General features: G+C 48.4%; 12 non-coding genes across 12 annotated transcripts; all 12 read left to right on the forward strand.

The window, feature by feature from the left end:
• The first annotated feature begins 694 nt into the window (after window positions 1-694).
• LOC141215638 (U2 spliceosomal RNA) lies at window positions 695-885 on the forward strand. The gene has a single exon (XR_012284697.1). It is a non-coding gene; the product is annotated as a U2 spliceosomal RNA (small nuclear RNA).
• A 1,115-nt stretch (window positions 886-2,000) lies between these two features.
• LOC141215639 (U2 spliceosomal RNA) lies at window positions 2,001-2,191 on the forward strand. Its single transcript, XR_012284698.1, has one exon. It is a non-coding gene; the product is annotated as a U2 spliceosomal RNA (small nuclear RNA).
• Window positions 2,192-3,303: 1,112 nt separating this feature from the next.
• Window positions 3,304-3,494, forward strand: LOC141215640 (U2 spliceosomal RNA). Its single transcript, XR_012284699.1, has one exon. It is a non-coding gene; the product is annotated as a U2 spliceosomal RNA (small nuclear RNA).
• A 1,116-nt stretch (window positions 3,495-4,610) lies between these two features.
• LOC141216698 (U2 spliceosomal RNA) lies at window positions 4,611-4,801 on the forward strand. The gene has a single exon (XR_012285721.1). It is a non-coding gene; the product is annotated as a U2 spliceosomal RNA (small nuclear RNA).
• A 1,112-nt stretch (window positions 4,802-5,913) lies between these two features.
• LOC141215641 (U2 spliceosomal RNA) lies at window positions 5,914-6,104 on the forward strand. Its single transcript, XR_012284700.1, has one exon. It is a non-coding gene; the product is annotated as a U2 spliceosomal RNA (small nuclear RNA).
• A 1,116-nt stretch (window positions 6,105-7,220) lies between these two features.
• On the forward strand, window positions 7,221-7,411 carry LOC141216638 (U2 spliceosomal RNA). Its single transcript, XR_012285663.1, has one exon. It is a non-coding gene; the product is annotated as a U2 spliceosomal RNA (small nuclear RNA).
• A 7,602-nt stretch (window positions 7,412-15,013) lies between these two features.
• LOC141216513 (U2 spliceosomal RNA) lies at window positions 15,014-15,204 on the forward strand. Its single transcript, XR_012285543.1, has one exon. It is a non-coding gene; the product is annotated as a U2 spliceosomal RNA (small nuclear RNA).
• Window positions 15,205-16,319: 1,115 nt separating this feature from the next.
• LOC141215642 (U2 spliceosomal RNA) lies at window positions 16,320-16,510 on the forward strand. The gene has a single exon (XR_012284701.1). It is a non-coding gene; the product is annotated as a U2 spliceosomal RNA (small nuclear RNA).
• A 1,112-nt stretch (window positions 16,511-17,622) lies between these two features.
• On the forward strand, window positions 17,623-17,813 carry LOC141216639 (U2 spliceosomal RNA). The gene has a single exon (XR_012285664.1). It is a non-coding gene; the product is annotated as a U2 spliceosomal RNA (small nuclear RNA).
• Window positions 17,814-18,928: 1,115 nt separating this feature from the next.
• LOC141215643 (U2 spliceosomal RNA) lies at window positions 18,929-19,119 on the forward strand. Its single transcript, XR_012284702.1, has one exon. It is a non-coding gene; the product is annotated as a U2 spliceosomal RNA (small nuclear RNA).
• Window positions 19,120-20,234: 1,115 nt separating this feature from the next.
• Window positions 20,235-20,425, forward strand: LOC141215646 (U2 spliceosomal RNA). Its single transcript, XR_012284704.1, has one exon. It is a non-coding gene; the product is annotated as a U2 spliceosomal RNA (small nuclear RNA).
• Window positions 20,426-21,540: 1,115 nt separating this feature from the next.
• On the forward strand, window positions 21,541-21,731 carry LOC141215647 (U2 spliceosomal RNA). Its single transcript, XR_012284705.1, has one exon. It is a non-coding gene; the product is annotated as a U2 spliceosomal RNA (small nuclear RNA).
• Window positions 21,732-23,471: the final 1,740 nt, after the last annotated feature.

Below are 23,471 nucleotides of genomic sequence, written 5' to 3' on the forward strand. Positions count from 1 at the left end.
TATGTGCGCTGGTTACTCTGCTGCGCTTAAAATTTCTTTTTTGGTTTGCTACAATGCCTTTTCTGAAACGTTGTCTCCTTCTGCTGGAACACTGACTTCTTTCATTTAATGCCTGCAGACTATAAAAGAGAACCCAACCCAAAAAGTTTGGTTGATTAGTCTGTGGCATTCTGTTAAACTGTTGCTTATGGCGGTCTCTGTGAGCTTCTCAGCGACATTCAGCCAGCCAGGTATCCTGCCTGCAGTAGATGGAATGTGGCAATGGAACGCTGGCTGCGCGTGTCATAATAGGCTCTGAGCCTTTATATACCTGTGCACAGCAGCAGCCACCTTCAGTCTGCTGCTGGACAGCCAGCAGCAGCAGCAGCAGGAGAGGTATGTAATCAGGAGACCTCCTGCTAAGGGTAGACAGCTGCTCGTTCCACCCCACCCCCCGCCTTAATTGGTTCTCCTCCCTTCCAACGGTGTTGAGGCGGGTGGGAACAGCAGGGGGTGAAGGTGCTGTGTTTAAAGAGGTGGAGTTATGCAGATCTAAAACGCGTGGATTGCAGCAGCAGCAAGCCGAAAAGTGCAGGCATGTAAGGGATCTAGAGGTTGACAACATGTCTTCTTAACGGGAGTCCAGGAGCTCATCTCCACAAATGGACTTTTTAGGATCCTTGGGTGGCTCCGTAGTTTGAAACCAATTCTGGTTATCGCTTCTCGGCCTTTTGGCTAAGATCAAGTGTAGTATCTGTTCTTATCAGTTTAATATCTGATACGTCCCCTATCTGGGGACCATATATTAAATGGATTTTTAGAACAGGGAGATGGAAAAAGAGCTTGCTCTGTCCACTCCACGCATTGACCTGGTATTGCAGTATCTCCAGGACCGGTGCACCCCTTCTTTAATGCAGTTTCTAAAATCAGAAAGAATTGAATTCAATGTTTTTTGTTCATTTTGCTTGTTTGTCGGATTTTGGGATGGACTCTTTGGCTCTGCTTTTCTTCTCCTCATTGGATTTTTCATGTTCAAAGTTGCAGAAGCCAGATTACAAGCTCATTTTGGTTCAACTTCAGCAACTGTGCATTGCATTGCCATGTAATGTGATGCAATGCTATCTTTCTAGCTCTCCCTTTTTACTTCCTTTTGGATAAACAGACATATTAGGCAAGCATTTTGGAGCTTTCACCTAAATAACTACAGGTGGTGAGATAAGCTGCACAATATAATTGACCTTTCAGTATATTGTTGCACACACACCATCTATTTAGCAAATGCCCTTGTTATCAACAGCAGCCTTTTAAACTCACCTGAGCTAACAGGTATGTGCGCTGGTTACTCTGCTGCGCTTAAAATTTCTTTTTTGGTTTGCTACAATGCCTTTTCTGAAACGTTGTCTCCTTCTGCTGGAACACTGACTTCTTTCATTTAATGCCTGCAGACTATAAAAGAGAACCCAACCCAAAAAGTTTGGTTGATTAGTCTGTGGCATTCTGTTAAACTGTTGCTTATGGCGGTCTCTGTGAGCTTCTCAGCGACATTCAGCCAGCCAGGTATCCTGCCTGCAGTAGATGGAATGTGGCAATGGAACGCTGGCTGCGCGTGTCATAATAGGCTCTGAGCCTTTATATACCTGTGCACAGCAGCAGCCACCTTCAGTCTGCTGCTGGACAGCCAGCAGCAGCAGCAGCAGGAGAGGTATGTAATCAGGAGCCCTCCTGCTAAGGGTAGACAGCTGCTCGTTCCACCCCACCCCCCGCCTTAATTGGTTCTCCTCCCTTCCAACGGTGTTGAGGCGGGTGGGAACAGCAGGGGGTGAAGGTGCTGTGTTTAAAGAGGTGGAGTTATGCAGATCTAAAACGCGTGGATTGCAGCAGCAGCAAGCCGAAAAGTGCAGGCATGTAAGGGATCTAGAGGTTGACAACATGTCTTCTTAACGGGAGTCTAGGAGCTCATCTCCACAAATGGACTTTTTAGGATCCTTGGGTGGCTCCGTAGTTTGAAACCAATTCTGGTTATCGCTTCTCGGCCTTTTGGCTAAGATCAAGTGTAGTATCTGTTCTTATCAGTTTAATATCTGATACGTCCCCTATCTGGGGACCATATATTAAATGGATTTTTAGAACAGGGAGATGGAAAAAGAGCTTGCTCTGTCCACTCCACGCATTGACCTGGTATTGCAGTATCTCCAGGACCGGTGCACCCCTTCTTTAATGCAGTTTCTAAAATCAGAAAGAATTGAATTCAATGTTTTTTGTTCATTTTGCTTGTTTGTCGGATTTTGGGATGGACTCTTTGGCTCTGCTTTTCTTCTCCTCATTGGATTTTTCATGTTCAAAGTTGCAGAAGCCAGATTACAAGCTCATTTTGGTTCAACTTCAGCAACTGTGCATTGCATTGCCATGTAATGTGATGCAATGCTATCTTTCTAGCTCTCCCTTTTTACTTCCTTTTGGATAAACAGACATATTAGGCAAGCATTTTGGAGCTTTCACCTAAATAACTACAGGTGGTGAGATAAGCTGCACAATATAATTGACCTTTCAGTATATTGTTGCACACACACCATCTATTTAGCAAATGCCCTTGTTATCAACAGCAGCCTTTTAAACTCACCTGAGCTAACAGGTATGTGCGCTGGTTACTCTGCTGCGCTTAAAATTTCTTTTTTGGTGTGCTACAATGCCTTTTCTGAAACGTTGTCTCCTTCTGCTGGAACACTGACTTCTTTCATTTAATGCCTGCAGACTATAAAAGAGAACCCAACCCAAAAAGTTTGGTTGATTAGTCTGTGGCATTCTGTTAAACTGTTGCTTATGGCGGTCTCTGTGAGCTTCTCAGCGACATTCAGCCAGCCAGGTATCCTGCCTGCAGTAGATGGAATGTGGCAATGGAACGCTGGCTGCGCGTGTCATAATAGGCTCTGAGCCTTTATATACCTGTGCACAGCAGCAGCCACCTTCAGTCTGCTGCTGGACAGCCAGCAGCAGCAGCAGGAGAGGTATGTAATCAGGAGCCCTCCTGCTAAGGGTAGACAGCTGCTCGTTCCACCCCACCCCCCGCCTTAATTGGTTCTCCTCCCTTCCAACGGTGTTGAGGCGGGTGGGAACAGCAGGGGGTGAAGGTGCTGTGTTTAAAGAGGTGGAGTTATGCAGATCTAAAACGCGTGGATTGCAGCAGCAGCAAGCCGAAAAGTGCAGGCATGTAAGGGATCTAGAGGTTGACAACATGTCTTCTTAACGGGAGTCCAGGAGCTCATCTCCACAAATGAACTTTTTAGGATCCTTGGGTGGCTCCGTAGTTTGAAACCAATTCTGGTTATCGCTTCTCGGCCTTTTGGCTAAGATCAAGTGTAGTATCTGTTCTTATCAGTTTAATATCTGATACGTCCCCTATCTGGGGACCATATATTAAATGGATTTTTAGAACAGGGAGATGGAAAAAGAGCTTGCTCTGTCCACTCCACGCATTGACCTGGTATTGCAGTATCTCCAGGACCGGTGCACCCCTTCTTTAATGCAGTTTCTAAAATCAGAAAGAATTGAATTCAATGTTTTTTGTTCATTTTGCTTGTTTGTCGGATTTTGGGATTGGACTCTTTGGCTCTGCTTTTCTTCTCCTCATTGGATTTTTCATGTTCAAAGTTGCAGAAGCCAGATTACAAGCTCATTTTGGTTCAACTTCAGCAACTGTGCATTGCATTGCCATGTAATGTGATGCAATGCTATCTTTCTAGCTCTCCCTTTTTACTTCCTTTTGGATAAACAGACATATTAGGCAAGCATTTTGGAGCTTTCACCTAAATAACTACAGGTGGTGAGATAAGCTGCACAATATAATTGACCTTTCAGTATATTGTTGCACACACACCATCTATTTAGCAAATGCCCTTGTTATCAACAGCAGCCTTTTAAACTCACCTGAGCTAACAGGTATGTGCGCTGGTTACTCTGCTGCGCTTAAAATTTCTTTTTTGGTTTGCTACAATGCCTTTTCTGAAACGTTGTCTCCTTCTGCTGGAACACTGACTTCTTTCATTTAATGCCTGCAGACTATAAAAGAGAACCCAACCCAAAAAGTTTGGTTGATTAGTCTGTGGCATTCTGTTAAACTGTTGCTTATGGCGGTCTCTGTGAGCTTCTCAGCGACATTCAGCCAGCCAGGTATCCTGCCTGCAGTAGATGGAATGTGGCAATGGAACGCTGGCTGCGCGTGTCATAATAGGCTCTGAGCCTTTATATACCTGTGCACAGCAGCAGCCACCTTCAGTCTGCTGCTGGACAGCCAGCAGCAGCAGCAGCAGGAGAGGTATGTAATCAGGAGCCCTCCTGCTAAGGGTAGACAGCTGCTCGTTCCACCCCACCCCCCGCCTTAATTGGTTCTCCTCCCTTCCAACGGTGTTGAGGCGGGTGGGAACAGCAGGGGGTGAAGGTGCTGTGTTTAAAGAGGTGGAGTTATGCAGATCTAAAACGCGTGGATTGCAGCAGCAGCAAGCCGAAAAGTGCAGGCATGTAAGGGATCTAGAGGTTGACAACATGTCTTCTTAACGGGAGTCCAGGAGCTCATCTCCACAAATGGACTTTTTAGGATCCTTGGGTGGCTCCGTAGTTTGAAACCAATTCTGGTTATCGCTTCTCGACCTTTTGGCGAAGATCAAGTGTAGTATCTGTTCTTATCAGTTTAATATCTGATACGTCCCCTATCTGGGGACCATATATTAAATGGATTTTTAGAACAGGGAGATGGAAAAAGAGCTTGCTCTGTCCACTCCACGCATTGACCTGGTATTGCAGTATCTCCAGGACCGGTGCACCCCTTCTTTAATGCAGTTTCTAAAATCAGAAAGAATTGAATTCAATGTTTTTTGTTCATTTTGCTTGTTTGTCGGATTTGGGGATGGACTCTTTGGCTTTGCTTTTCTTCTCCTCATTGGATTTTTCATGTTCAAAGTTGCAGAAGCCAGATTACAAGCTCATTTTGGTTCAACTTCAGCAACTGTGCATTGCATTGCCATGTAATGTGATGCAATGCTATCTTTCTAGCTCTCCCTTTTTACTTCCTTTTGGATAAACAGACATATTAGGCAAGCATTTTGGAGCTTTCACCTAAATAACTACAGGTGGTGAGATAAGCTGCACAATATAATTGACCTTTCAGTATATTGTTGCACACACACCATCTATTTAGCAAATGCCCTTGTTATCAACAGCAGCCTTTTAAACTCACCTGAGCTAACAGGTATGTGCGCTGGTTACTCTGCTGCGCTTAAAATTTCTTTTTTGGTCTGCTACAATGCCTTTTCTGAAACGTTGTCTCCTTCTGCTGGAACACTGACTTCTTTCATTTAATGCCTGCAGACTATAAAAGAGAACCCAACCCAAAAAGTTTGGTTGATTAGTCTGTGGCATTCTGTTAAACTGTTGCTTATGGCGGTCTCTGTGAGCTTCTCAGCGACATTCAGCCAGCCAGGTATCCTGCCTGCAGTAGATGGAATGTGGCAATGGAACGCTGGCTGCGCGTGTCATAATAGGCTCTGAGCCTTTATATACCTGTGCACAGCAGCAGCCACCTTCAGTCTGCTGCTGGACAGCCAGCAGCAGCAGCAGGAGAGGTATGTAATCAGGAGCCCTCCTGCTAAGGGTAGACAGCTGCTCGTTCCACCCCACCCCCCGCCTTAATTGGTTCTCCTCCCTTCCAACGGTGTTGAGGCGGGTGGGAACAGCAGGGGGTGAAGGTGCTGTGTTTAAAGAGGTGGAGTTATGCAGATCTAAAACGCGTGGATTGCAGCAGCAGCAAGCCGAAAAGTGCAGGCATGTAAGGGATCTAGAGGTTGACAACATGTCTTCTTAACGGGAGTCCAGGAGCTCATCTCCACAAATGGACTTTTTAGGATCCTTGGGTGGCTCCGTAGTTTGAAACCAATTCTGGTTATCGCTTCTCGGCCTTTTGGCTAAGATCAAGTGTAGTATCTGTTCTTATCAGTTTAATATCTGATACGTCCCCTATCTGGGGACCATATATTAAATGGATTTTTAGAACAGGGAGATGGAAAAAGAGCTTGCTCTGTCCACTCCACGCATTGACCTGGTATTGCAGTATCTCCAGGACCGGTGCACCCCTTCTTTAATGCAGTTTCTAAAATCAGAAAGAATTGAATTCAATGTTTTTTGTTCATTTTGCTTGTTTGTCGGATTTTGGGATTGGACTCTTTGGCTCTGCTTTTCTTCTCCTCATTGGATTTTTCATGTTCAAAGTTGCAGAAGCCAGATTACAAGCTCATTTTGGTTCAACTTCAGCAACTGTGCATTGCATTGCCATGTAATGTGATGCAATGCTATCTTTCTAGCTCTCCCTTTTTACTTCCTTTTGGATAAACAGACATATTAGGCAAGCATTTTGGAGCTTTCACCTAAATAACTACAGGTGGTGAGATAAGCTGCACAATATAATTGACCTTTCAGTATATTGTTGCACACACACCATCTATTTAGCAAATGCCCTTGTTATCAACAGCAGCCTTTTAAACTCACCTGAGCTAACAGGTATGTGCGCTGGTTACTCTGCTGCGCTTAAAATTTCTTTTTTGGTTTGCTACAATGCCTTTTCTGAAACGTTGTCTCCTTCTGCTGGAACACTGACTTCTTTCATTTAATGCCTGCAGACTATAAAAGAGAACCCAACCCAAAAAGTTTGGTTGATTAGTCTGTGGCATTCTGTTAAACTGTTGCTTATGGCGGTCTCTGTGAGCTTCTCAGCGACATTCAGCCAGCCAGGTATCCTGCCTGCAGTAGATGGAATGTGGCAATGGAACGCTGGCTGCGCGTGTCATAATAGGCTCTGAGCCTTTATATACCTGTGCACAGCAGCAGCCACCTTCAGTCTGCTGCTGGACAGCCAGCAGCAGCAGCAGCAGGAGAGGTATGTAATCAGGAGCCCTCCTGCTAAGGGTAGACAGCTGCTCGTTCCACCCCACCCCCCGCCTTAATTGGTTCTCCTCCCTTCCAACGGTGTTGAGGCGGGTGGGAACAGCAGGGGGTGAAGGTGCTGTGTTTAAAGAGGTGGAGTTATGCAGATCTAAAACGCGTGGATTGCAGCAGCAGCAAGCCGAAAAGTGCAGGCATGTAAGGGATCTAGAGGTTGACAACATGTCTTCTTAACGGGAGTCCAGGAGCTCATCTCCACAAATGGACTTTTTAGGATCCTTGGGTGGCTCCGTAGTTTGAAACCAATTCTGGTTATCGCTTCTCGACCTTTTGGCTAAGATCAAGTGTAGTATCTGTTCTTATCAGTTTAATATCTGATACGTCCCCTATCTGGGGACCATATATTAAATGGATTTTTAGAACAGGGAGATGGAAAAAGAGCTTGCTCTGTCCACTCCACGCATTGACCTGGTATTGCAGTATCTCCAGGACCGGTGCACCCCTTCTTTAATGCAGTTTCTAAAATCAGAAAGAATTGAATTCAATGTTTTTTGTTCATTTTGCTTGTTTGTCGGATTTGGGGATGGACTCTTTGGCTTTGCTTTTCTTCTCCTCATTGGATTTTTCATGTTCAAAGTTGCAGAAGCCAGATTACAAGCTCATTTTGGTTCAACTTCAGCAACTGTGCATTGCATTGCCATGTAATGTGATGCAATGCTATCTTTCTAGCTCTCCCTTTTTACTTCCTTTTGGATAAACAGACATATTAGGCAAGCATTTTGGAGCTTTCACCTAAATAACTACAGGTGGTGAGATAAGCTGCACAATATAATTGACCTTTCAGTATATTGTTGCACACACACCATCTATTTAGCAAATGCCCTTGTTATCAACAGCAGCCTTTTAAACTCACCTGAGCTAACAGGTATGTGCGCTGGTTACTCTGCTGCGCTTAAAATTTATTTTTTGGTTTGCTACAATGCCTTTTCTGAAACGTTGTCTCCTTCTGCTGGAACACTGACTTCTTTCATTTAATGCCTGCAGACTGTAACGGGTCCGGGAGGCGGACTGTAACGGGTCCGGGAGGCGGAACCTCTGAGCTACTATACAAGGGGGCGGCCCTTGTAAGGGAGCGGGTGGCAGTCTCTGGGTGAACGGACAGGGAGTTACGGCAAGTGATCAGGGCAGTCTCTGGGTAAGGGGTAGGTACGACCTGTGATGGCAGAGCCTCCGGGTAGGCTAGCAGGCAGGTGGTAGATGTGTGCTCCCAGGTGAGCAAGCGAGAGTCTCTGGAATAGCAGGTGGTCACGGCACGTGACGGCGGAACCTCCGGGCTGGCAGGCAGGTAGGTAACGGAGAAGCGCTCCCAGGTGAGCGGGCAAGAGTCTCTGGAATAGCTGATGGTCACCGCACGTGACAACGGGACCTCCGGGCTGGCAAGCAGGCAGGTAACGGAGATGCGCTCCCAGGTGAGCGGGCAAGAGTCTGGAGTAGCTGGTGGTCACAGCACGTGACAACGGAGCCTCCGGGCTGGCAAGCAGGCAGATAACGGAGAAGCGCTCCCAGGTGAGCGGGCAAGCTGGTCCATAGACAGACTGACCGGAGTAGCAAGGCAGACCGTCGGACCTCAGGCAAGCAGGCAGGTAGCTGATATGCGCTCCCAGGTGAGCGGGCAGGCTGGTCCTTTAGACAGACTGACAGGAGTAGTAAGGCAGACCGTCGGACCTCAGACTGGCAGACAGGTAACAAGTATTCAGGCAGGAATCAGGCAGGTAACTGGCAGGTACTGGCAGGTAACTAGCAGGAAACTGGCAGGAAACTGGCAGGTAACTGGCAACGGGACCTGAGGGCTGAAGCACAGGTGAGACACAGGTGCAAACAACATTGCTCGGGCACCTCCATTTTGGAGGAGGTGCCTTATATATGATGAAGTCCTCCGGCCATTGGCCGGGGACTCTTTAGGGCGGCGCGCGCGGCCCCTTTAAGAGGAGGGGAGCGTGCGCGCGCGCGCCCTAAGCACAGGGGCCGGGAAGGGGCGCGCGCTGAGAGCAGAGCAGGAGGAGGACGCCGGGACGGAGCGCGCGCTGACAGCAGAGCGGGGGGAGGAAGCCGGGCACGGAGCAGAGCGGTGAGAGGAGCAGCGTCCCTGCCTAGCAGAGGGCAGGGACGCCGGCACTACAGTACCCCCCCCTTTAGGCCCCCCCTTTTTTAGGCCAGACAGAAATTTAGCTAGGATGAGAGGGGCATGGATGTTCTCCCGGGGCTCCCACGTTCTCTCCTCAGGACCAAACCCCTTCCAATCTACCAGGAAAAAGGTCTTTCCTCTTACCCTTTTGGTGGCAAGAATGTTCTCTACCTCAAACTCGTCCTCAGCAGAAACCGGAGCAGGAGGCGTACCTGTAGACTTGGAAAAAGAGTTAAGTACCACAGGTTTGAGGAGAGACACATGGAAGGAGTTAGGGATCCGTAAGTTGGCCGGGAGTTTCAATTTATAGGCCACCGGGTTGATCTGACTGATGACCTCCAGTGGGCCGATGAACCGAGGCCCTAACTTATAGGAAGGGATCTTGAGCCGGACATATTTGGACGAGAGCCAGACTTTATCCCCAGGGCGGAATTGAGGAGGGTCCAGACGTTTTTTGTCAGCGTGTCTTTTCATACGCTCGGATGACAGAAGGAGTGCGGACCGGGTACTCTCCCATATGGAGGAAAATTTGTTAACAAGAGATTCCGCAGCCGGATTGTCCGCCGAGGTGGAGACGGGAAACGGGATCCGAGGATGCTGACCGTAGACTACAAAAAACGGGGATTTGGAGGAAGACTCGCTCTCGTGATTGTTGTACGAGAATTCGGCCCATGGCAGGAGATCCACCCAGTCAGAATGGTGGGCATTAACGAAGTGCCGAAGGTAACTGGTCAGGTTCTGATTGATCCGCTCCACTTGACCATTAGACTGTGGGTGATAAGCGGAGGAGAAGTCCAGGGTGACGTCCAGCAATTTACAAGTGGCTCTCCAGAAACGGGAAGTGAACTGTACCCCACGATCCGACACGATGTGACGGGGCAGGCCATGAAGACGGAAGATGTGGCGGATAAAGTCTTTAGCCAGCTCGGGTGCAGACGGAAGACCTGGCAGTGGAATGAAGTGAGCCATCTTGGAGAAGCGGTCAGCGACCACCCAAATGACCGTACAACCGGCAGAGACGGGCAGATCAGTAATGAAGTCCATCGCTATATGCTGCCAGGGGGCAGCAGGTACTGGCAGAGGTAGGAGGCGGCCGGCCGGCAGGTGTCTCGGAACTTTGTTGCGGGCGCAGGACACACAGGCAGAAACAAAGTCTATTACATCCTTGTGCAGGTTAGGCCACCAGTAGTGCCGGGTAATAAGCTGGAGGGTCTTTTTCTGACCGGCGTGGCCAGCTAGTTTAGACGAATGACCCCAGTGTAGAATCTTCTCCCGATCAGGTACTGGTACGAACGTCTTACCAGGAGGAAGACGATTTAGACTCACGGGAGCCACCTGCATTACTCTGGCGGGATCGATGATATGTTTCGGATCCTCCTCGAGATCAGACACCAGAAAGGATCGAGACAAGGCATCCGCCTTGACGTTTTTGTCAGCCGGGCGAAAATGAAGGACAAAATCAAAACGAGCAAAAAACAAGGACCACCGGGCTTGGCGCGGGTTAAGTCTCTGGGCATGCTGGAGGTAAGCCAAGTTCTTGTGGTCAGTGTAAATTATTACCGGGTGAAGAGCCCCCTCGAGCAGGTAACGCCACTCCTCCAATGCCAGTTTGATGGCCAATAACTCTCGGTCTCCTATGGAATAGTTGCGCTCAGAGGAGGAGAAGAGTTTAGAGAAGAAGCCACAAGTTACCATCCTCCCGGAAGATGATTTTTGAGTAAGTACCGCTCCGGCTCCAGAGGAGGAGGCGTCAACTTCCAGGAAGAACTGCTTGTTGCCATCTGGGCGATGCAGCACCGGGGCGGAAGAGAAGGCCTGTTTAAGGGAAAGAAAGGCCTCCTCTGCTTCGGGTGGCCACTCTTTGGGATTAGTACCTTTACGGGTGAGCGCAGAAATTGGGGCCGTCCGGGAAGAGAAGTGTGGTATGAAGAGGCGGTAGTAGTTGGCGAAGCCCAGGAAACGCTGAATGGCCTTCAACCCCTCCGGTCGGGGCCATTTCTCGATGGCAGACAGTTTCTCAGGATCCATTTGAAGGCCGGTCTGAGAGATAATGTAGCCCAGAAACGGAAGCGAGGTCTGCTCAAAGAGGCACTTCTCAAATTTAGCGTAGAGATGGTTCTGCCTTAGCCTGAGCAGGACCTGACGAACGTCCCTCCGGTGAGTCTGGAGATCCGGAGAGAAGACCAAGATGTCGTCCAGGTACACCACTACGCAGGAGTAGAGAAGGTCCCGGAAGATGTCATTGACCAACTCTTGAAAGACGGCAGGAGCGTTACAGAGACCAAAGGGCATTACCAGGTATTCATAGTGGCCGTCCCGGGTGTTGAATGCCGTCTTCCATTCATCCCCCTGACGAATACGAACCAGGTTGTACGCCCCACGAAGGTCCAGTTTGGTGAAGATCCTAGCCCCCCTCAGACGATCAAATAATTCTGGAATGAGCGGAAGGGGGTACTTATTCTTCACCGTGATCAGGTTTAGGCCTCTATAGTCTATACAGGGACGGAGAGAGCCGTCCTTCTTTTTGACGAAAAAGAAGCCTGCTTCCGCCGGGGAGGTAGATTTCCGGATGAATCCTCTGGCCAGATTCTCCTCAATATATTCGGACATTGACCGGGTCTCAGCAGCGGATAAAGGATAGATACGCCCACGGGGAGGAGTAGTACCGGGTAGCAGATCGATGGGACAGTCGTATGGTCTATGTGGTGGTAATGTCTCTGCCTCCTTTTTATTAAAGACATCTGCATAAGACCAATAAGGAATCGGAAGTCCAGGTAGATTAGCTGGGGTAGGAGAGGGACGGACGGGATGGACGGGAACCAGGCAGGTTTTATGACAGTCTTGTCCCCAGCGAAGGACCTCTCCGGTTTGCCAGTCTAGCACGGGTGCATGTCTCTGGAGCCAGGGCAGACCTAGCAAGAGGGCGTGAGAGAGTCCAGGCAGAACATGAAAGGAGATACTTTCAGAATGCAGCATTCCCACCTGCAGGGTAATGGATTCGGTGATGAGTTGAATGGGGCGAGGTAAGAGGCCCCCATCCACGGCAGCGACAGACAAGGGTACAGCCAGAGGTTTGGTGGGGATGCGGTATTTCTCAACCAGGGACTGTGAAATAAGGTTCCCGGCTGCTCCAGAGTCAAGTTGGGCTAGTTCGAAATAACGGTTCTCCCCGTAGATGATCGAAACTGACAACAGCAGGGATGGAGAGGATTTATTCTTGTCTAGGTGGACTTCTCTGAGCGAACCTAGACACAGGCGTTTCCCGACCTCTCCGGGCAGGCACGGATCCGGTGCTCCTTACTGCCACAGTAGAAGCAGCTCCTCTCGGCACGGCGTGAGTCCTGACGGGTTTTGACCATCTTGGTCTGGTCGACCTGCATAGGCTCAGGAGAGTGTACCTGGGGAGAGATGGAGGGAATGACGGGTTTCTGGAAAGTAGGAGCTAAACGTGGAATCCTTCTCTCACGGGTGACCTCTTTGGCACGCTCCTGAAACCGTAGGTCAATTCGGGTGGCAAGAGTTATTAAGTCATCGAGAGTGGTAGGAATGTCCCGACCGGCAAGTTCATCTTTAATACGGCCGGACAGACCCTCCCAGAAGACGGAAACCAGAGCGTCGTTATCCCAGGCCAGCTCCGAGGCAAGGGTACGGAACCGTATGGCATATTGGCCCACGGTGAGACTCCCCTGACGGAGGCGTAGCAACGATGATGCAGATGAGGTCTTCCGTCCGGGTTCGTCGAAGACTTTCCGGAAAGCCGTGAGAAAAGCAGGCAAGTTGGACACCAGGGGGTCTCCTCTCTCCCATAGAGGATTCAGCCAGGCCAGGGCCTCCCCGGTGAGATGGGACATGATGAAGGCAATTTTGGCCCGGTCGGAGTTAAACTGGTAAGACAAAAGTTCAAAATGCAGGGTGCACTGATTCAAGAAGCCCCGAGCCTGGACGGGGTCGCCTCCGAAGCGAGGAGGTGCAGAAAGCCGGGGTCCGGGGTAGGATACCATAGTATTAGTGAGCAGCGGAGCCGCCGGATTGCAAGATATGGCACTGGCGGAGGTTGTTGGTGGATCAGACAGAGTGTTCAGGCGAGTATTAACATTCCGCAGGTGACCCAGGATGGCCTCCTGTTGGGACCTCTGACGGGACAGTTCAAGACCGAGGTCCGAGAGCGAGGGAGCTTGGGTGCCACCGGGTTCCATGGCCCGAGCAAACTGTAACGGGTCCGGGAGGCGGACTGTAACGGGTCCGGGAGGCGGAACCTCTGAGCTACTATACAAGGGGGCGGCCCTTGTAAGGGAGCGGGTGGCAGTCTCTGGGTGAACGGACAGGGAGTTACGGCAAGTGATCAGGGCAGTCTCTGGGTAAGGGGTAGGTACGACCTGTGATGGCAGAGCCTCCGGGTAGGCTAGCAGGCAGGTGGTAGATGTGTGCTCCCAGGTGAGCAAGCGAGAGTCTCTGGAATAGCAGGTGGTCACGGCACGTGACGGCGGAACCTCCGGGCTGGCAGGCAGGTAGGTAACGGAGAAGCGCTCCCAGGTGAGCGGGCAAGAGTCTCTGGAATAGCTGATGGTCACCGCACGTGACAACGGGACCTCCGGGCTGGCAAGCAGGCAGGTAACGGAGATGCGCTCCCAGGTGAGCGGGCAAGAGTCTGGAGTAGCTGGTGGTCACAGTACGTGACAACGGAGCCTCCGGGCTGGCAAGCAGGCAGATAACGGAGAAGCGCTCCCAGGTGAGCGGGCAAGCTGGTCCATAGACAGACTGACCGGAGTAGTAAGGCAGACCGTCGGACCTCAGGCAAGCAGGCAGGTAGCTGATATGCGCTCCCAGGTGAGCGGGCAGGCTGGTCCTTTAGACAGACTGACAGGAGTAGTAAGGCAGACCGTCGGACCTCAGACTGGCAGACAGGTAACAAGTATTCAGGCAGGAGTCAGGCAGGTAACTGGCAGGTACTGGCAGGTAACTAGCAGGAAACTGGCAGGAAACTGGCAGGTAACTGGCAACGGGACCTGAGGGCTGAAGCACAGGTGAGACACAGGTGCAAACAACATTGCTCGGGCACCTCCATTTTGGAGGAGGTGCCTTATATATGATGAAGTCCTCCGGCCATTGGCCGGGGACTCTTTAGGGCGGCGCGCGCGGCCCCTTTAAGAGGAGGGGAGCGCGCGCGCGCGCGCCCTAAGCACAGGGGCCGGGAAGGGGCGCGCGCTGAGAGCAGAGCAGGAGGAGGACGCCGGGACGGAGCGCGCGCTGACAGCAGAGCGGGGGGAGGAAGCCGGGCACGGAGCAGAGCGGTGAGAGGAGCAGCGTCCCTGCCTAGCAGAGGGCAGGGACGCCGGCACTACACAGACTATAAAAGAGAACCCAACCCAAAAAGTTTGGTTGATTAGTCTGTGTCATTCTGTTAAACTGTTGCTTATGGCGGTCTCTGTGAGCTTCTCAGCGACATTCAGCCAGCCAGGTATCCTGCCTGCAGTAGATGGAATGTGGCAATGGAACGCTGGCTGCGCGTGTCATAATAGGCTCTGAGCCTTTATATACCTGTGCACAGCAGCAGCCACCTTCAGTCTGCTGCTGGACAGCCAGCAGCAGCAGCAGCAGGAGAGGTATGTAATCAGGAGCCCTCCTGCTAAGGGTAGACAGCTGCTCGTTCCACCCCACCCCCCGCCTTAATTGGTTCTCCTCCCTTCCAACGGTGTTGAGGCGGGTGGGAACAGCAGGGGGTGAAGGTGCTGTGTTTAAAGAGGTGGAGTTATGCAGATCTAAAACGCGTGGATTGCAGCAGCAGCAAGCCGAAAAGTGCAGGCATGTAAGGGATCTAGAGGTTGACAACATGTCTTCTTAACGGGAGTCCAGGAGCTCATCTCCACAAATGGACTTTTTAGGATCCTTGGGTGGCTCCGTAGTTTGAAACCAATTCTGGTTATCGCTTCTCGGCCTTTTGGCTAAGATCAAGTGTAGTATCTGTTCTTATCAGTTTAATATCTGATACGTCCCCTATCTGGGGACCATATATTAAATGGATTTTTAGAACAGGGAGATGGAAAAAGAGCTTGCTCTGTCCACTCCACGCATGGACCTGGTATTGCAGTATCTCCAGGACCGGTGCACCCCTTCTTTAATGCAGTTTCTAAAATCAGAAAGAATTGAATTCAATGTTTTTTGTTCATTTTGCTTGTTTGTCGGATTTTGGGATGGACTCTTTGGCTCTTCTTTTCTTCTCCTCATTGGATTTTTCATGTTCAAAGTTGCAGAAGCCAGATTACAAGCTCATTTTGGTTCAACTTCAGCAACTGTGCATTGCATTGCCATGTAATGTGATGCAATGCTATCTTTCTAGCTCTCCCTTTTTACTTCCTTTTGGATAAACAGACATATTAGGCAAGCATTTTGGAGCTTTCACCTAAATAACTACAGGTGGTGAGATAAGCTGCACAATATAATTGACCTTTCAGTATATTGTTGCACACACACCATCTATTTAGCAAATGACCTTGTTATCAACAGCAGCCTTTTAAACTCACCTGAGCTAACAGGTATGTGCGCTGGTTACTCTGCTGCGCTTAAAATTTCTTTTTTGGTTTGCTACAATGCCTTTTCTGAAACGTTGTCTCCTTCTGCTGGAACACTGACTTCTTTCATTTAATGCCTGCAGACTATAAAAGAGAACCCAACCCAAAAAGTTTGGTTGATTAGTCTGTGGCATTCTGTTAAACTGTTGCTTATGGCGGTCTCTGTGAGCTTCTCAGCGACATTCAGCCAGCCAGGTATCCTGCCTGCAGTAGATGGAATGTGGCAATGGAACGCTGGCTGCGCGTGTCATAATAGGCTCTGAGCCTTTATATACCTGTGCACAGCAGCAGCCACCTTCAGTCTGCTGCTGGACAGCCAGCAGCAGCAGCAGCAGGAGAGGTATGTAATCAGGAGCCCTCCTGCTAAGGGTAGACAGCTGCTCGTTCCACCCCACCCCCCGCCTTAATTGGTTCTCCTCCCTTCCAACGGTGTTGAGGCGGGTGGGAACAGCAGGGGGTGAAGGTGCTGTGTTTAAAGAGGTGGAGTTATGCAGATCTAAAACGCGTGGATTGCAGCAGCAGCAAGCCGAAAAGTGCAGGCATGTAAGGGATCTAGAGGTTGACAACATGTCTTCTTAACGGGAGTCCAGGAGCTCATCTCCACAAATGGACTTTTTAGGATCCTTGGGTGGCTCCGTAGTTTGAAACCAATTCTGGTTATCGCTTCTCGGCCTTTTGGCTAAGATCAAGTGTAGTATCTGTTCTTATCAGTTTAATATCTGATACGTCCCCTATCTGGGGACCATATATTAAATGGATTTTTAGAACAGGGAGATGGAAAAAGAGCTTGCTCTGTCCACTCCACGCATTGACCTGGTATTGCAGTATCTCCAGGACCGGTGCACCCCTTCTTTAATGCAGTTTCTAAAATCAGAAAGAATTGAATTCAATGTTTTTTGTTCATTTTGCTTGTTTGTCGGATTTTGGGATGGACTCTTTGGCTCTGCTTTTCTTCTCCTCATTGGATTTTTCATGTTCAAAGTTGCAGAAGCCAGATTACAAGCTCATTTTGGTTCAACTTCAGCAACTGTGCATTGCATTGCCATGTAATGTGATGCAATGCTATCTTTCTAGCTCTCCCTTTTTACTTCCTTTTGGATAAACAGACATATTAGGCAAGCATTTTGGAGCTTTCACCTAAATAACTACAGGTGGTGAGATAAGCTGCACAATATAATTGACCTTTCAGTATATTGTTGCACACACACCATCTATTTAGCAAATGCCCTTGTTATCAACAGCAGCCTTTTAAACTCACCTGAGCTAACAGGTATGTGCGCTGGTTACTCTGCTGCGCTTAAAATTTCTTTTTTGGTTTGCTACAATGCCTTTTCTGAAACGTTGTCTCCTTCTGCTGGAACACTGACTTCTTTCATTTAATGCCTGCAGACTATAAAAGAGAACCCAACCCAAAAAGTTTGGTTGATTAGTCTGTGGCATTCTGTTAAACTGTTGCTTATGGCGGTCTCTGTGAGCTTCTCAGCGACATTCAGCCAGCCAGGTATCCTGCCTGCAGTAGATGGAATGTGGCAATGGAACGCTGGCTGCGCGTGTCATAATAGGCTCTGAGCCTTTATATACCTGTGCACAGCAGCAGCCACCTTCAGTCTGCTGCTGGACAGCCAGCAGCAGCAGCAGGAGAGGTATGTAATCAGGAGCCCTCCTGCTAAGGGTAGACAGCTGCTCGTTCCACCCCACCCCCCGCCTTAATTGGTTCTCCTCCCTTCCAACGGTGTTGAGGCGGGTGGGAACAGCAGGGGGTGAAGGTGCTGTGTTTAAAGAGGTGGAGTTATGCAGATCTAAAACGCGTGGATTGCAGCAGCAGCAAGCCGAAAAGTGCAGGCATGTAAGGGATCTAGAGGTTGACAACATGTCTTCTTAACGGGAGTCCAGGAGCTCATCTCCACAAATGGACTTTTTAGGATCCTTGGGTGGCTCCGTAGTTTGAAACCAATTCTGGTTATCGCTTCTCGACCTTTTGGCTAAGATCAAGTGTAGTATCTGTTCTTATCAGTTTAATATCTGATACGTCCCCTATCTGGGGACCATATATTAAATGGATTTTTAGAACAGGGAGATGGAAAAAGAGCTTGCTCTGTCCACTCCACGCATTGACCTGGTATTGCAGTATCTCCAGGACCGGTGCACCCCTTCTTTAATGCAGTTTCTAAAATCAGAAAGAATTGAATTCAATGTTTTTTGTTCATTTTGCTTGTTTGTCGGATTTGGGGATGGACTCTTTGGCTTTGCTTTTCTTCTCCTCATTGGATTTTTCATGTTCAAAGTTGCAGAAGCCAGATTACAAGCTCATTTTGGTTCAACTTCAGCAACTGTGCATTGCATTGCCATGTAATGTGATGCAATGCTATCTTTCTAGCTCTCCCTTTTTACTTCCTTTTGGATAAACAGACATATTAGGCAAGCATTTTGGAGCTTTCACCTAAATAACTACAGGTGGTGAGATAAGCTGCACAATATAATTGACCTTTCAGTATATTGTTGCACACACACCATCTATTTAGCAAATGCCCTTGTTATCAACAGCAGCCTTTTAAACTCACCTGAGCTAACAGGTATGTGCGCTGGTTACTCTGCTGCGCTTAAAATTTCTTTTTTGGTTTGCTACAATGCCTTTTCTGAAACGTTGTCTCCTTCTGCTGGAACACTGACTTCTTTCATTTAATGCCTGCAGACTATAAAAGAGAACCCAACCCAAAAAGTTTGGTTGATTAGTCTGTGGCATTCTGTTAAACTGTTGCTTATGGCGGTCTCTGTGAGCTTCTCAGCGACATTCAGCCAGCCAGGTATCCTGCCTGCAGTAGATGGAATGTGGCAATGGAACGCTGGCTGCGCGTGTCATAATAGGCTCTGAGCCTTTATATACCTGTGCACAGCAGCAGCCACCTTCAGTCTGCTGCTGGACAGCCAGCAGCAGCAGCAGCAGGAGAGGTATGTAATCAGGAGCCCTCCTGCTAAGGGTAGACAGCTGCTCGTTCCACCCCACCCCCCGCCTTAATTGGTTCTCCTCCCTTCCAACGGTGTTGAGGCGGGTGGGAACAGCAGGGGGTGAAGGTGCTGTGTTTAAAGAGGTGGAGTTATGCAGATCTAAAACGCGTGGATTGCAGCAGCAGCAAGCCGAAAAGTGCAGGCATGTAAGGGATCTAGAGGTTGACAACATGTCTTCTTAACGGGAGTCCAGGAGCTCATCTCCACAAATGGACTTTTCAGGATCCTTGGGTGGCTCCGTAGTTTGAAACCAATTCTGGTTATCGCTTCTCGGCCTTTTGGCTAAGATCAAGTGTAGTATCTGTTCTTATCAGTTTAATATCTGATACGTCCCCTATCTGGGGACCATATATTAAATGGATTTTTAGAACAGGGAGATGGAAAAAGAGCTTGCTCTGTCCACTCCACGCATTGACCTGGTATTGCAGTATCTCCAGGACCGGTGCACCCCTTCTTTAATGCAGTTTCTAAAATCAGAAAGAATTGAATTCAATGTTTTTTGTTCATTTTGCTTGTTTGTCGGATTTGGGGATGGACTCTTTGGCTTTGCTTTTCTTCTCCTCATTGGATTTTTCATGTTCAAAGTTGCAGAAGCCAGATTACAAGCTCATTTTGGTTCAACTTCAGCAACTGTGCATTGCATTGCCATGTAATGTGATGCAATGCTATCTTTCTAGCTCTCCCTTTTTACTTCCTTTTGGATAAACAGACATATTAGGCAAGCATTTTGGAGCTTTCACCTAAATAACTACAGGTGGTGAGATAAGCTGCACAATATAATTGACCTTTCAGTATATTGTTGCACACACACCATCTATTTAGCAAATGCCCTTGTTATCAACAGCAGCCTTTTAAACTCACCTGAGCTAACAGGTATGTGCGCTGGTTACTCTGCTGCGCTTAAAATTTCTTTTTTGGTTTGCTACAATGCCTTTTCTGAAACGTTGTCTCCTTCTGCTGGAACACTGACTTCTTTCATTTAATGCCTGCAGACTATAAAAGAGAACCCAACCCAAAAAGTTTGGTTGATTAGTCTGTGGCATTCTGTTAAACTGTTGCTTATGGCGGTCTCTGTGAGCTTCTCAGCGACATTCAGCCAGCCAGGTATCCTGCCTGCAGTAGATGGAATGTGGCAATGGAACGCTGGCTGCGCGTGTCATAATAGGCTCTGAGCCTTTATATACCTGTGCACAGCAGCAGCCACCTTCAGTCTGCTGCTGGACAGCCAGCAGCAGCAGCAGCAGGAGAGGTATGTAATCAGGAGCCCTCCTGCTAAGGGTAGACAGCTGCTCGTTCCACCCCACCCCCCGCCTTAATTGGTTCTCCTCCCTTCCAACGGTGTTGAGGCGGGTGGGAACAGCAGGGGGTGAAGGTGCTGTGTTTAAAGAGGTGGAGTTATGCAGATCTAAAACGCGTGGATTGCAGCAGCAGCAAGCCGAAAAGTGCAGGCATGTAAGGGATCTAGAGGTTGACAACATGTCTTCTTAACGGGAGTCCAGGAGCTCATCTCCACAAATGGACTTTTCAGGATCCTTGGGTGGCTCCGTAGTTTGAAACCAATTCTGGTTATCGCTTCTCGGCCTTTTGGCTAAGATCAAGTGTAGTATCTGTTCTTATCAGTTTAATATCTGATACGTCCCCTATCTGGGGACCATATATTAAATGGATTTTTAGAACAGGGAGATGGAAAAAGAGCTTGCTCTGTCCACTCCACGCATTGACCTGGTATTGCAGTATCTCCAGGACCGGTGCACCCCTTCTTTAATGCAGTTTCTAAAATCAGAAAGAATTGAATTCAATGTTTTTTGTTCATTTTGCTTGTTTGTCGGATTTGGGGATGGACTCTTTGGCTTTGCTTTTCTTCTCCTCATTGGATTTTTCATGTTCAAAGTTGCAGAAGCCAGATTACAAGCTCATTTTGGTTCAACTTCAGCAACTGTGCATTGCATTGCCATGTAATGTGATGCAATGCTATCTTTCTAGCTCTCCCTTTTTACTTCCTTTTGGATAAACAGACATATTAGGCAAGCATTTTGGAGCTTTCACCTAAATAACTACAGGTGGTGAGATAAGCTGCACAATATAATTGACCTTTCAGTATATTGTTGCACACACACCATCTATTTAGCAAATGCCCTTGTTATCAACAGCAGCCTTTTAAACTCACCTGAGCTAACAGGTATGTGCGCTGGTTACTCTGCTGCGCTTAAAATTTCTTTTTTGGTTTGCTACAATGCCTTTTCTGAAACGTTGTCTCCTTCTGCTGGAACACTGACTTCTTTCATTTAATGCCTGCAGACTATAAAAGAGAACCCAACCCAAAAAGTTTGGTTGATTAGTCTGTGGCATTCTGTTAAACTGTTGCTTATGGCGGTCTCTGTGAGCTTCTCAGCGACATTCAGCCAGCCAGGTATCCTGCCTGCAGTAGATGGAATGTGGCAATGGAACGCTGGCTGCGCGTGTCATAATAGGCTCTGAGCCTTTATATACCTGTGCACAGCAGCAGCCACCTTCAGTCTGCTGCTGGACAGCCAGCAGCAGCAGCAGCAGGAGAGGTATGTAATCAGGAGCCCTCCTGCTAAGGGTAGACAGCTGCTCGTTCCACCCCACCCCCCGCCTTAATTGGTTCTCCTCCCTTCCAACGGTGTTGAGGCGGGTGGGAACAGCAGGGGGTGAAGGTGCTGTGTTTAAAGAGGTGGAGTTATGCAGATCTAAAACGCGTGGATTGCAGCAGCAGCAAGCCGAAAAGTGCAGGCATGTAAGGGATCTAGAGGTTGACAACATGTCTTCTTAACGGGAGTCCAGGAGCTCATCTCCACAAATGGACTTTTCAGGATCCTTGGGTGGCTCCGTAGTTTGAAACCAATTCTGGTTATCGCTTCTCGGCCTTTTGGCTAAGATCAAGTGTAGTATCTGTTCTTATCAGTTTAATATCTGATACGTCCCCTATCTGGGGACCATATATTAAATGGATTTTTAGAACAGGGAGATGGAAAAAGAGCTTGCTCTGTCCACTCCACGCATTGACCTGGTATTGCAGTATCTCCAGGACCGGTGCACCCCTTCTTTAATGCAGTTTCTAAAATCAGAAAGAATTGAATTCAATGTTTTTTGTTCATTTTGCTTGTTTGTCGGATTTGGGGATGGACTCTTTGGCTTTGCTTTTCTTCTCCTCATTGGATTTTTCATGTTCAAAGTTGCAGAAGCCAGATTACAAGCTCATTTTGGTTCAACTTCAGCAACTGTGCATTGCATTGCCATGTAATGTGATGCAATGCTATCTTTCTAGCTCTCCCTTTTTACTTCCTTTTGGATAAACAGACATATTAGGCAAGCATTTTGGAGCTTTCACCTAAATAACTACAGGTGGTGAGATAAGCTGCACAATATAATTGACCTTTCAGTATATTGTTGCACACACACCATCTATTTAGCAAATGCCCTTGTTATCAACAGCAGCCTTTTAAACTCACCTGAGCTAACAGGTATGTGCGCTGGTTACTCTGCTGCGCTTAAAATTTCTTTTTTGGTTTGCTACAATGCCTTTTCTGAAACGTTGTCTCCTTCTGCTGGAACACTGACTTCTTTCATTTAATGCCTGCAGACTATAAAAGAGAACCCAACCCAAAAAGTTTGGTTGATTAGTCTGTGGCATTCTGTTAAACTGTTGCTTATGGCGGTCTCTGTGAGCTTCTCAGCGACATTCAGCCAGCCAGGTATCCTGCCTGCAGTAGATGGAATGTGGCAATGGAACGCTGGCTGCGCGTGTCATAATAGGCTCTGAGCCTTTATATACCTGTGCACAGCAGCAGCCACCTTCAGTCTGCTGCTGGACAGCCAGCAGCAGCAGCAGCAGGAGAGGTATGTAATCAGGAGCCCTCCTGCTAAGGGTAGACAGCTGCTCGTTCCACCCCACCCCCCGCCTTAATTGGTTCTCCTCCCTTCCAACGGTGTTGAGGCGGGTGGGAACAGCAGGGGGTGAAGGTGCTGTGTTTAAAGAGGTGGAGTTATGCAGATCTAAAACGCGTGGATTGCAGCAGCAGCAAGCCGAAAAGTGCAGGCATGTAAGGGATCTAGAGGTTGACAACATGTCTTCTTAACGGGAGTCCAGGAGCTCATCTCCACAAATGGACTTTTCAGGATCCTTGGGTGGCTCCGTAGTTTGAAACCAATTCTGGTTATCGCTTCTCGGCCTTTTGGCTAAGACCAAGTGTCTTGTCTGGGGTCCTTGAGTGTTTTCCCTTGGCCTTCCGGCATCGCCATCTTGATGGCTTAAGCCGGTTGCTGCTTTAGGGGGAGAACGAGGAGGAACGAGAGAGTGATCATAATGGGCGTGAAGATACGCTATGCTGGGACCGATGACAATCGGGTTCGCAATGCATTCCGCATTGAAGTTGATGCTGCTGTCAGAGAGCGTTTCAATCTGTCGTATATGGTGCACGAGGTGATCTTCAAAATCCTGGAAGTGACAAGAGAAAACATCGTCTGCCTGCAGGAATCCCGGAAAGAAGGACGGTATGTCTTGGTGCTACAATCTATGGCGGCTTGCCGGAACCTGTATAAGAAGTTGAGGGAGCAGGAGAAGAATCCAACCTTGCATGGTTTGACTTTTACAGTCTTGTACTCCAAAGGTGATGTTCCCCTAGTCATATTTATGTATAATCCCTTTGTGCACGAACATGACATTGCGACTTTTCTTAAGAGGCATTGTGACTTTGTGAGCAACAGTCACAAAATCATGAACGAGGAGAACTTATGGACTGGCAAATACAGATATTTTGTCAGATTTGGGGAAAGTTCTTCGG

Source organism: Phyllobates terribilis, unplaced genomic scaffold (assembly GCF_046119375.1).
Source record: "Phyllobates terribilis strain yellow unplaced genomic scaffold, ASM4611937v1 Scaffold_236__1_contigs__length_3049075, whole genome shotgun sequence".
In the NCBI taxonomy this organism is placed as follows: domain Eukaryota; kingdom Metazoa; phylum Chordata; class Amphibia; order Anura; family Dendrobatidae; genus Phyllobates; species Phyllobates terribilis.